Source organism: Gigantopelta aegis, chromosome 11 (assembly GCF_016097555.1).
Source record: "Gigantopelta aegis isolate Gae_Host chromosome 11, Gae_host_genome, whole genome shotgun sequence".
In the NCBI taxonomy this organism is placed as follows: domain Eukaryota; kingdom Metazoa; phylum Mollusca; class Gastropoda; order Neomphalida; family Peltospiridae; genus Gigantopelta; species Gigantopelta aegis.
In genome coordinates this window covers 1,193,597-1,205,887 of record NC_054709.1, presented here as the reverse complement: position 1 = coordinate 1,205,887, position 12,291 = coordinate 1,193,597, and the positions used below count along the sequence as shown (strand labels likewise).

General features: G+C 36.1%; 1 protein-coding gene across 3 annotated transcripts in view; it reads right to left on the bottom strand.

The window, feature by feature from the left end:
• The window catches only part of LOC121385186 (WD repeat-containing protein 37-like), a 40,520-nt gene extending 34,156 nt beyond the window's left edge, over window positions 1–6,364 (bottom strand). For all 3 annotated transcript variants that reach the window (XM_041515753.1, XM_041515754.1, XM_041515755.1), the window contains exon 1: window positions 6,233–6,364. The gene's annotated coding sequence lies outside the window, so the exon portion shown is untranslated. The remainder of the gene's footprint in view (window positions 1–6,232) is intronic.
• Window positions 6,365–12,291: the final 5,927 nt, after the last annotated feature.

The following is a 12,291-nucleotide window of genomic DNA, read 5'->3' as shown; positions in this document are numbered from 1 at the left end:
TCCTGGTTATATTATGTTGTATTATGTTATATTATGTTATATTATGTTGTATTGTTATATTATATTATATTATGTTATATTATGTTATATTATGTTATATTATATTATGTTGTATTATGTTATATTGTATTATGTTGTATTATGTTATATTATGTTGTATTATGTTATATTATATTATGTTGTATTATGTTATATTGTATTATGTTATATTATGTTGTATTATGTTGTATTATGTTATATTATGTTATATTATATTATATTGTATTATGTTGTATTATATTATATTATATTGTATTATATTATATTATGTTGTATTATATCATGCTGTATTGTTATGTTGTATTATGTTGTATTGTTATATTATATTATATTATATTATGTTGTATTATGTTGTATTACCGTATTTGACCGGAAATAAGCCCAGGGGACCAAGACAACTCATTGTGAGTGTAGCATGGGGTGGGCTTATTCCCAGACAAGGGGCCAGTTTTGTTGGGAAAAAAATTAATAATAATAATTAAAATAAATAACAATACTTAAATGAACTAGGAAGAAAACAAAAAACGTTCAGTAGCACATCTATTAATTAGTGTTCCATTTGTTATTAATAAATAATAATTGTTTATTAATTAAATTGTGGGTTTTTTTACTAGTATCTAATTATCAGAAACACACCTTCTATGTTACAATTACTTACCAGTGAGGTTTATTTACATGCAAAATTTAATGCTGAGAAGACTTAAAACAACAGCAATTAACAACAAACTCAATAGCATATACACACATTTCTGACACAGGCAACCAGCTTACACTACAAAGAATTGTCAATCTAAGATCATTGTTCTTAGCCAATCAGAATAAGGTATTTGCTTAATTAGCATTAACTGCGGACCCAGTGTGGTGGTAAAAATAGACATTGGTTTTTAGTTCATACTTGGGCTTGGATACTTCAGAGAAATACTGCAGGCATGAAATTGAAAACAATGTTACACACTGTTATTGTTAGACTGCTAAATCTCACTGGTGGTAAAATATTGTGTTACATTTGTGTTTAATTATCTGTTGGAGGTATGACCTTTTAAATGAACTTTGAGCAAACTTGCAATTTCATGTTATTTATAAGGTGACGAAGTTGGGGGTGGGCTTATTTACGAATGAGGGCCTAATTTCTTAAATGTTATCAAAACGGAGGAGGGCTTATTCAAAGACATGGGCTTATTTCGGTCAAATACAGTATATTATATTATATTATGTTGTATTATATTATATTATGTTGTATTATGTTATATTATATTATATTATGTTGTATTATGTAATACTAAGCTTTAGAAGCTTGGAGGGATGCAGGTGTAGCCCAATGGTAAAGCACTCGCTTGATGCATGGTCGGTTTGGGACCGATCCCCGTTGGTAGGTCCATTGGACTATTTCTTGTTCCAGCCAGTGCAACACGACTGGTATATCAAAGGCTATGGTATGTGCTATCCTGTCTGTGGAATGGTGCATATAAAATATCACTTGCTATTAATGGACAATGTAGCAGGTTTCCTCTCTAAGACTATACATAAAAATGACCATATGTTTGACATCCAATAGCCAATGATTGTTAAATCAATGTGTTCTAGTGGTGTCGTTAAACAAAACTTTTTGAAGCCTGGAATGGCAGATGAGTTTTCATCAGTATTATGTTTGCATACACGCTGCCATTATGTTGGGACTTTTTTATGGTTTTGTATACATCTGTATGCAAGATATGGTCCGGACAAGGATTTACTGTTATGTGCAGTAGACCGTGAAAAGTAGGTCATAGTGACCTAGTAATAGAACGCGACACACCGCCATCCAAGTTGTTCCTACATGTGAGGTTTGATGGTCCTGTATGCATCTGTATGCAAGATATGGTCTGGACAAGGATTTACTGTTATGTGCAGTAGACTGAAAAGTAGGTCACAGTGACCTAGTAATAGAACGCGACACACCGCCATCCAAGTTGTTCCTACATGTGAGGTTTGATGGTCCTGTATACATCTGTATGCAAGATATGGTCTGGACAAGGATTTACTGTTATACATGGGCTACTCTTTCCGATTAGCAGCAAGGGATCTTTTATTTGTGCTTCCCACAGGCAGGATAGCACAAACCATGGCCTTTGATGAACCAGTTATGGATCATTGGTCGGTGCAAGTGGTTTACACCTACCCAATGAGCCTTGCGGAGCACTCACTCAGGGTTTGGTGTCGGTATCTGGATTAAAAATCCCATGCCTCAATTGGGATCCGAACACAGTACCTACCAGCATGTAGACCGATGGCCTAACCATGACGCCACCAAGGCCGGTCAATGGCTATTGGATGTCAAACATTTGGTAATTTTGACACGTAGTCATCAGAAGAAACCAGCTACATTTTTCCATTAACAGCAAGGGATCTTTTATAAACACTTTCCCACAGACTGGATAGCAATTGTATACCACAGCTTTTGACCAGTGGTGGTGCATTGGTTGGAATGAGAAAACAAAAAAGAAACAAAACTTTTTTGTTTTAACAACACATACCACTTGAGCACACTGATTCATTAATCATTGGCTATTGGATGTGACTAATACACCCACTACAGGAAGAAAACCGATAGCACCCCCTTTCAATAATGTTCCAGATAAATACGTAGTTGCTGGTGTGTTTCTTCCTGTAGTGATTTTAATATATGAAACTTGGGAACTCGTAAATAGTCGATGTAAATGTATTTAACATCAAACATAGGATTGTTCTATTAGAGCAGGAATCTTTGACTACTTTTTGGTAGGCAGCGATTGCTCAGAATTTATATAGATTGGTTTCTGACGGTAATGAAAGAAAGCAATGTTTTATTTAACGACGCACTCAACACATTTTATTTACAGTTATAAGGTGTTAGAGAGACATATGGTTAAGGAGGAAACCCGCTGTTGCCACTTCATGGGCTACTCTTTTCGATTGGCAGCAAGGGATCTTTTATATGCACCATCCCACAGACAGGGTAGTACATACCACGGCCTTTGATATAACAGTCGTGGTGCACTGGCTGGAACGAGAAATAGCCCAATGGGCCCACCGACGGGGATCGATCCCAGACCAACCGCGCATCGAGCGAGCGCTCTACCACTGGGCTACGTCCCGCCCCCTAAATCCAAATATCCGTCTAGCTCTGTTACCATCAGAGTACTCGGGCTAAGTAGCTGATAACACTGGTTACTGGTATGAACCAAATGACAGTTGAACTGATGCACAATTACCAATTCAGAAACATTATGATCGCTGAATAGATTTACAGTTGTCTGAATATGCTATTGGTGATATTTTAGTTATTGGCAGGGTAGTTGTAATTATCAAATATTAGGCTACAGATTGCAGACATACAACCGAGTCCGGAGCATCGGTGCATCCAGTGATTCGGCGCACTTGGTATTTTGCTCAAGTATGCTTAGGAAGTTGTCATGTTGTCGGTGTTTTTAACGAATTAAAGTTCAATTCCATTTGCAATGTTTAATCAAGTATCAACATATTCATTTATTTCACGCATTTTTTAAATTATAGTAATTATTTCGTTCGGTTTTTTTTATTTAAACTGATAAGGCCGGAGAATTTTTTTTACTTGTTTCCTATTACATGCTGGAAAAATATAGGGTAGGTAGGTAGGAAAAACATTTTATTTTGGAAAATAATTTTATTTATGGATATTAAATAAAGGTGTTGACTACCGGTATTCAAAATAACCTCTGCATGTATAGAAATGCATTATGCAAACCAACAATACCATTCATCACAGTGTTTTCCCTAGAAATGAAGTAAGGCATGGTAAAGTGACGTTTTGGGGGCATATTTTATGTGCAGTTTTAAATATAAGGGATTTTTTCCCCCATTATATAATTTTCAAAAAGACAAAAACCGTATGGCCATTTTATTTTCTACATCTATTTCATAACTTAATTAAAAAAAGGAAATATGTAGTACTATCCACATAGGTGTGTTTAAAGGCTTCTTTTTACATGGGCAACTTATAAATTTATAAAAGGCAAGGTATTTTGATTTTGAGGGCAACATGGTGCTGACCTATCTGTGGGAGAGTACGGTACATACAAAAGACCCCTTGCTGTTTAATAATAGGCAGAAGGTTTACTCTCATACTAACACTTAACTTCTGTACTGGTCCAGGACAGACTTGGTTGAACCTTAATTGGATAGAAACCAGTAAATAAGTTATAACAATTTATTTTAATGAAAACTGAAAAGAAGGGTTCTATATTTATCTGTCCAACAATAACATTTGTTTTGTTTTTCATGAATATTATCTTTCCTAGTGTATCTAAGAAATTGTAGACTTACCAATTTTATAATTTGCAATGTTAGTTTTATTCTGTATGCATCCAGTATTAAAGTACACACTTGGTTTGAAGCAATCAATTGGTCCAATGAATAGAAATGCAGTACAAATGCTCAGGATCCTCAAACGAATGTTGAAAAGTAAAGTTTGTTTTATTTAACGACGCCACTAGAGCACATTGATTTTTATCTTTAATATCATCGGCTATTGGACGTCAAACACATGGTCATTCTGACACTGTTTTTAGCGGAAACCCGCGAAGTTCCCAGTGACCACTTACAAAAAATAACGAAACGCATCAAGATCTTACTGACATATTTAATCATTTGAGTTGGCAGTAAACTCCATCAGTATCGGTAAACATTCCCTCCCATAGTTTATCAGAACGTCACTAAATTTCTACAAGGCCAGTTTGTCGCTGGTCTAAATCATGAAATATAGTTATTATTATTATTATTATTATTATTATTAATCGGAACACCTCGCTACGCTAGATGTAGAGTAAATTGGAAAAGATTGCATGTATTCGTGAAAACAATTTTCCGACTCTTCTCACGAAAGTTACCGAAATTCAATTTGAAGGGAAGTAACTCCATCAATCAATTGTTAGAAGAAAACATTTCGTGGCTAACGGGTCGCCAATAAAACTAAATTTGTGACAGTAAAACCACCGATATATGTCCACAAATCGGAAAACACAGTAGGGTTATTCCCTAAATGACACCAAATTAGTGCTTGTGATAGTTTTGGAATATTTTCATGGAAATCGTTGTTATATTAAAAAAACTTTTTTGGATATACGAAAAAAGTTTTAGGGTCGGCAGGTTCAAATTAGGGCCGGTCGAGTAACCGGAAACAAACAATGTTTTATGATACGCCTAAGGAAAACACAGACAAATGCAAACAAAACACAAGTTTTACACCTTAACTGACAGTCATTCCTGTTCACAATTGTCACATTGTTAAAAGATAAAATAATAATAATAATAATAATAATAAATGCGAAATAAGATCCACGTGTGTGCACAGTGACAATCTACCCGAGAAAAAAATCCATCTAGGCATCTTAGCCATGCATGACAATGAACATGTATGCATCTGCAGTTCTGTGCCACTCAAGAAAATGATTCCGAAACTGATCACGAGATGGTTCATGTGTGATCGTTCATTTTCATAGTAATATTTTTTAACAAGACAAAATAAAAAAGTACTAAAATAATCCTGGGATATCAGTGTAGCGTTTATGGGCTACTAAGTGAGGTCATGGGTGATTTATAAATAGCTGGGTCACCGATCCACATCTACTGCGCCAAATCACAGGACATGCAAATCATTTTGGATACAAGAGGGTGTCTACATTTATGGACAATTTTAAAATGTTTATTTACTACAGACATAAAACAATTTGTAAATGTATCTCAGATTGTACACTGCTTCATTGGTGAGAGACACATTTTATTAAGTATTTCAGTTGTCACAAAGAAAATGGTTTTTGAACACTTAGGTGCACCCATACACCAGACAGCACTGTATTCTAGTAGTTTTTCTACAACAATAACATACCAAAGGTAGTTGTGGACTGTAACATTTAATTTTAGCATTCTCCACACACCCCTTTCATACAAGGGACGGTACATGACTACCAATTTATTACATCTTTGTCATGCCAGTCGTGGAGCACTAATTGAGACTGGTTTGGGCAGCAAAACTGGAGGTTGATTATACTCCACAGCATCATAGATGTGTAATGTACTAGTAAGCAAATGAAACAGATCACCACAAAACGTCTCTACAGCCTGAGTAATAGCTTGCACCTTCCATTTAGCAATCATTACTGGTTATAACTGTTAAAACCACAACCCAGTGACATCTTACCTGGAAGAGTATACTGCTGTTATGGTAAATGTTATCTTCTGCTGAATACGTCTCTCGAATAAACAGGTTTATCCGTGTTTCCGTCGATATTTTCCGTCTGTCATACACAGCACAAAGCGACACCAAGTAAAGGTAGATAACTCTATGGGGCGGGGGCGGGACGTAGCCTTGCTTGATGAGCGATCAGTTTGTGACTGATCTCGTTTCAGCCAGTGCACCACGACTGGTATATCAAAGGCCGCGGTATGTGCTGTCCTGTCTGTGGGATGGTGCATTTCAGGAGCTACGGAAGCAATTAAAAGTTGGTATGACCATGAAAGCAATGTACATCATGAAATATATACTATGCGAGTGCCATAGGTCCATAGGAAGAGAGAAAAAACGTTCATGGCCCCAAAAAGTGGGCTTCTAACGCCCCTGCATATAAAAGATCCCTTCCTACTAATGGAAAATATGTAGCAGATTTCTTCTCTAAGACTATATGGCAAAATGGCAAAAACTTTTTTTTATGAAGAAGAAATGTTTTATTTATAAAACATGTAGCATTTCAGTACGGCATGGAGCAAATCGAACAGACACACACATATATCTATTTGGGCTGTACCATTAACACCAACGGAAACTTAAGTACAACCAAAACAGATCTTGCCACTAAAGGACTTAAAACCCTATTCAGACTCCAAAAATCCTTTTCTGGATCACCTCCACCTCCCCAGATATATAACAAACTATTCGACACCCTAATCAAACCGATCCTTCTTTATAACTGTGAGATCTGGGGCATTGAACTAAATAATAAGATGAAAATACATGACCCTAATAAACTACTAGACATTTTAGAATCGGAACCATTCGAAAAAGTCATATAAAATTTAGCAAATTCAGCTTACAGGTAGGAAGAAACACAACCAATATTGCATGTAAAAGTGAACTAGGCAGATACCCACTAATAAATGAAATAAATCAGAAAATTATACGCTACTGGGCACATCTACAAAATCTACCTCAAGAACGCACACTTCTACTTGATGCAGCTCAATACAGCAAGCTACTCGATAACAATAACAAAAACAGCTTTCACAACTACACAGCAAACATGCTTAAGAAAAACTGCATCGACATAACAGCTATTGACACTACACCAAAAAACAAGAAAACTCTCAACAAACTAGTAACTGAAAAACTACAACACAACTACAGGCAATACTTTAAACAAAAATTAAAAGACTCCGAAAAACTGTTATATTATAAACACATAGTACGACCATATCAACTTGCCCTATACCTCGAAACATTAAATAATTGTAACCTAAGAAGACATGTAACTAAACTTAGAATATGTGCACACCGCCTCGAAATCGAAAGAGGCAGGTATCACAATATTCTCAGAAAAGACCGACTCTGCAAGCTTTGCAAAGAGGCAGTGGAAGATGAGGCACATTTTCTCGTGGACTGCAAACAGCTAGAAACGAACAGAAGAAAATATTTTATTACACTCGCACAAGAATTCCCAATATTCCAAACACTAAATAAATACGAAAAATGTTATTATATCATCAACTGCCCTAAAACACAACTCATTACAGTCGCACAACTCTGCTCAGATTTGGACACAGCACGAACTAGCCTTCTAACTAGACCCTCTGCCACTTAATAATATTTATTTATTTTAATAACCAAATATCGAAGAACAGACAAAAGACAATAGAACCTGTTACACTTTATTAAACAAGAGTTGTAGTTTTAGTTTTTTGATGTTAGCGTTTAATATTTTATGTACTTTATTTTTGCTGGTCAACCAGACTATGTTTTTATTATACATATATGAACATGGAAATAAAGTTATTGTATTGTATTTAACGACGCACTCAACACATTTTATTTACGGTTATATGGCGTCAGACATATGGTTATATATACGGACCACACAGATATTGAGAGAGGAAACCCGCTGTTGTCACTTCATGGGCTACTCTTTTCGATTAGCAGCAAGAAATAGCCCAATGGGCCCACCGACGGGGATCGATCCTACACCGACCGCGCATCGAGCGAGCGCTGTACCACTGGCACTGGGCTACGTCCCGCCCCGAAAACCTTGTTTTATAATTCTGTGGTAACTTGAATCTGGTTCAGTCCAGAAACAGTCTGACTGAAATCAACTCTGCTGGTCTACAGATAGCAGTTATTAACCAGTAGAGCTAATGTAACAGATAAAAATCAACCTCCACTGAGGGGATTCGAACCACAGAATCTCAGTGTGAGAGTTCAGTGCTCTACCAACTGAGCTAATAGGGAAATTCCCTCTAGCTACTGCCAGTAGGAGCACCTTATACCAACTGCCAACACTACTACACTAATTTTAATCAGATTGGTACAGAAACGTTTGTAACTAATGCTAGGATCATACTATCAGCTGCCACGACAGAGTTTGCCAACTCGACCTTTGTGTTGTAATTTTTCCCCACTCCCAACTTACGACAGGAGCGTTCATGTACGCACATTATATTGAATAGTGTGCGTATTGATAATCTCTCTCTCTCTCTCTCTCTCTCTCTCTCTCTCTCTCTCTCTCTCTCTCTCTCTCTCTCTCTCTCTCTCTCTCTCTCTCTCTCTCTCTCTCTGTATATATTTAGAGAATAACTAACGAGCTACGAGGAATTACGGATTATCTGTCCCGAGTGAATTAATGTTGTAAACCCGAGCCTCTCCTCGTAGTGAGTTGGTTATTCTCTTTATTACCCATTGTCAATCTTTAACGATTTTAAAAGTATATTTACGTTGTCGCTGCTGTAACAACTAACAAGCTCTACCAGCCATAACAATATATTCATACGCGCCGTTACCGGTGCACACCCAACAGTATCCACCAAAGAATAGTTCCAAAAAACCCCAGTCAAAATAATAAAATAAAAACATTTTTAAACATTTGTACATATATTTTGATTTTTAATTCCGTAAATGTTCGTATCGTAAAAAAATATTTGAAGTTCGTAGTAATAGTTTGACCGATGAATGGAATCAGTTTTATTCTATTTCCGACACTACTTTAGTTAGATATTCAGTGATTGTTATGACTTGAGCAATATCTTACACTGGTGTGTAATAACAATAAATAACAGCCTAGGTTCGCATTGGGGTGTAAATAAAGTCTTTTGCTGTCCACCTTCACATCTAATCCTTTATTCTAAGTACAATCGTTTTCTGTCTCGTGTGGACATTTGTAATTTTGATCGGCTTTTTTCTATTTCTATCACCGTAAATAAAATTAAAATGTATGAATGGAGTGCGTGCGTCGTTAAGAAAAACCTTTTTTTTTCTATTTTAAGTCTACCTTCCATAAATTGAATACCCTAAGAACGAAATTTGTATAACGGCATCACTAGATCACATTGATTAATTAATCATCGGGTTAACACACAGTCTTAGAGAAACCCGTTGCATTTTTCCATTGATTTATATGCAATTTGCCGATGACATGACATAAACCACTGCCTTTGATATATACATATATGTATGTATGTATATATCAGTCGTATATATACTGGTTGGGATGGAAAAACCTCATCAGAGAATGGGTTCGCGGAAGGAATAACAACTAGAATTTTCCGTAAAGGAGCTAGCCTTAGTTATCAGCATACATGTTCTCCCTAACAAAATAAACACACTTCCTGAGAGTTTTCCTAGGTTTAAAAAAAATAAAAATAAACGCTTATATCGCACCCTAACATGTTTTAAATATAAAGCGTTTGCTGAATAAATACATTTGGAATGATCTTTGGTCGAACTATTTCAAAGTTTGTTTGGCTGTTGGAAGAAGTAATACGTTCCTACGCGTACACATCTGAAAATATTTTAGATTAAAATCGTCACTGAGATACCAGAAATGCATTGGTTATAGATATGTGTTCTAATTCTAATCACAAAAAATTAAAAATTATTTGTAATTTATAAAATTATCTTATTTGCGAAAACGTTTTAAAATGGCTACATATATTAATCATCGGCTATGTTACGTTTCAGTTAGTATCAAATGATCTTTTATATGCACCATCCCACAGACAGGATAGCACATACCACAGTCTTTGGTATACCAGTCGTGGTGCTGTGACTGAAACGAGAAATAGGCAAATGGGCCCACCGACAGGGATTGATCCCAAACCGACCGCGCATCAAGCGAGCGCTTTACCACTGGGCTATGGCTCTCCCCCCCCCCCCCCCCCCCCCACACACACACACAGATACCAATATAGTTATCTACCTTTACTTGGTCATCAGAGGAAATCCGCTACCTTTTGCCATTAGTAGCAGAGGATCTTTTATATGCACTTTTCCACAGATAGGAAAGCACATACTACGGCCTTTGACCAGTTGTGGTGCACTGGTTGTAAAGAGAACAAACCCAATCAGATGAATGGATCCACCGAGGTGGTTCGATCCTAAGACCCAAGCACCTTAGCTTAGGCAAGCAATCAACCGACAGATGAATCCCGCCCCGAAACTATATCAATTGCACCTGCCCCCCCCCCTCCCCCCCCCACACCACACACACACTTTTTGGCACCTTCCTACGCCACTGAAACAGAACATTTTCTTGGAGCAAGGAATGGTTATGATATGTTTATTATGTAAGAATAGTTTTATTTGACGAGTTTAAGGATGCTGGCAGAATTATTCCATTTTGTGTTGAGAAAAATACAAGAAGTATTGAGAAAACACAGAAATGTACAAGCAGTAGTGCATTTAGTGTGGAGAAAACTCAGAAATATAAAAGAAGTAGTGCATTTAGTGTGGAGAAAACTCAGGAAAATACAAGAAGTAGTGCATTTAGAAAAAAGTGTTGATAAAACTCAGAAGTGTAACACGAAGTAGTGCATTTAGTGTTGATAAAACGAAGTAGTGCATTTAGTGTTGAGAAAAAACAGAAATGTACAAGAAGTAGTGCATTTAGTGTTGAGAAAACTCAGAAATGTACAAGAAGTAGTGTATTTAGTGTTGAGAAAACTCAGAAGTGTAAAACGAAGTAGTGCATTTAGTGTTGAAAAAACTCAGAAATATAAAAGAAGTAGTGCATTTAGTGTTGAAAAAACTCAGAAATGTCAAAGAAGTAGTGCATTTCGTGTTGAGAAAACTCAGAAATGTACAAGAAGTAGTGCATTTAGTGTTGAGAAAACTCAGAAATGTAAAAGAAGTAGTCATTTAGTGTTGAGAAAACTCAGGAAAATACAAGAAGTAGTGCATTTAGTGATGAGAAAAATACAAGAAGTAACAGTATTACATGTTTAACCTGTTTAAATATAAATTTTGTATTTAAAGTTACAATCTCTGGTTACCATATTATAACATCATGTACAAATATAAAATACAAGCTCAAATGCATTTTTTTTTAATTCGTGTGTGTTCCCTATGAACGGAGGTCGTCAAAAGTATACGCTCGATTCGTCGCCTGTGCCGCCATAGCTCGGCAAAGCACAAACGACAGCCTGTTGTCAGCGTGCGTTTGTCGATTTCAAATTGTAGGGTTCGTCTCAAAAAATTAAAAGAAAAATCTTGCGCTGTACGAAGAACGTTCGGTTGAAGATACGGTACTAGAGTCTTTCGTTAAAACCGGTTTGATCTTGACAACGTATTATCGACAATCGTACCTTCCTATTTCATAATTAATATTTTATAAAGTCTTAGTAGAACTTTCAAAGTTTAGTTTGTATACTAGTAACACATTAATCATGTATATATTTTAAAAATAAAATATACTAAAGTAGACAATGAACGTTTTCACTTCTTAATTTTACGTGTTAAAATTGACAAATTCAAATAAATATTCTTTCGTTTGGAAAGGGTAAAGTTAGGGTGTGTGTGTTTAACGACATCAAAGTTAGAGCATATTGATTTAATAATCATCCGACGCCATACAACCGTAAATAAAATGTGCTGAGTGTGTCGTTAAATAAAACATATCCTATCCTTCCTTCCATCTGCTGTTGGATGTCTAACATTTGGTAATTTTTACATATAATCTTAGAGAGGAATCGGGTGTATGTGCAGGGGGAGGGTATTGGAGG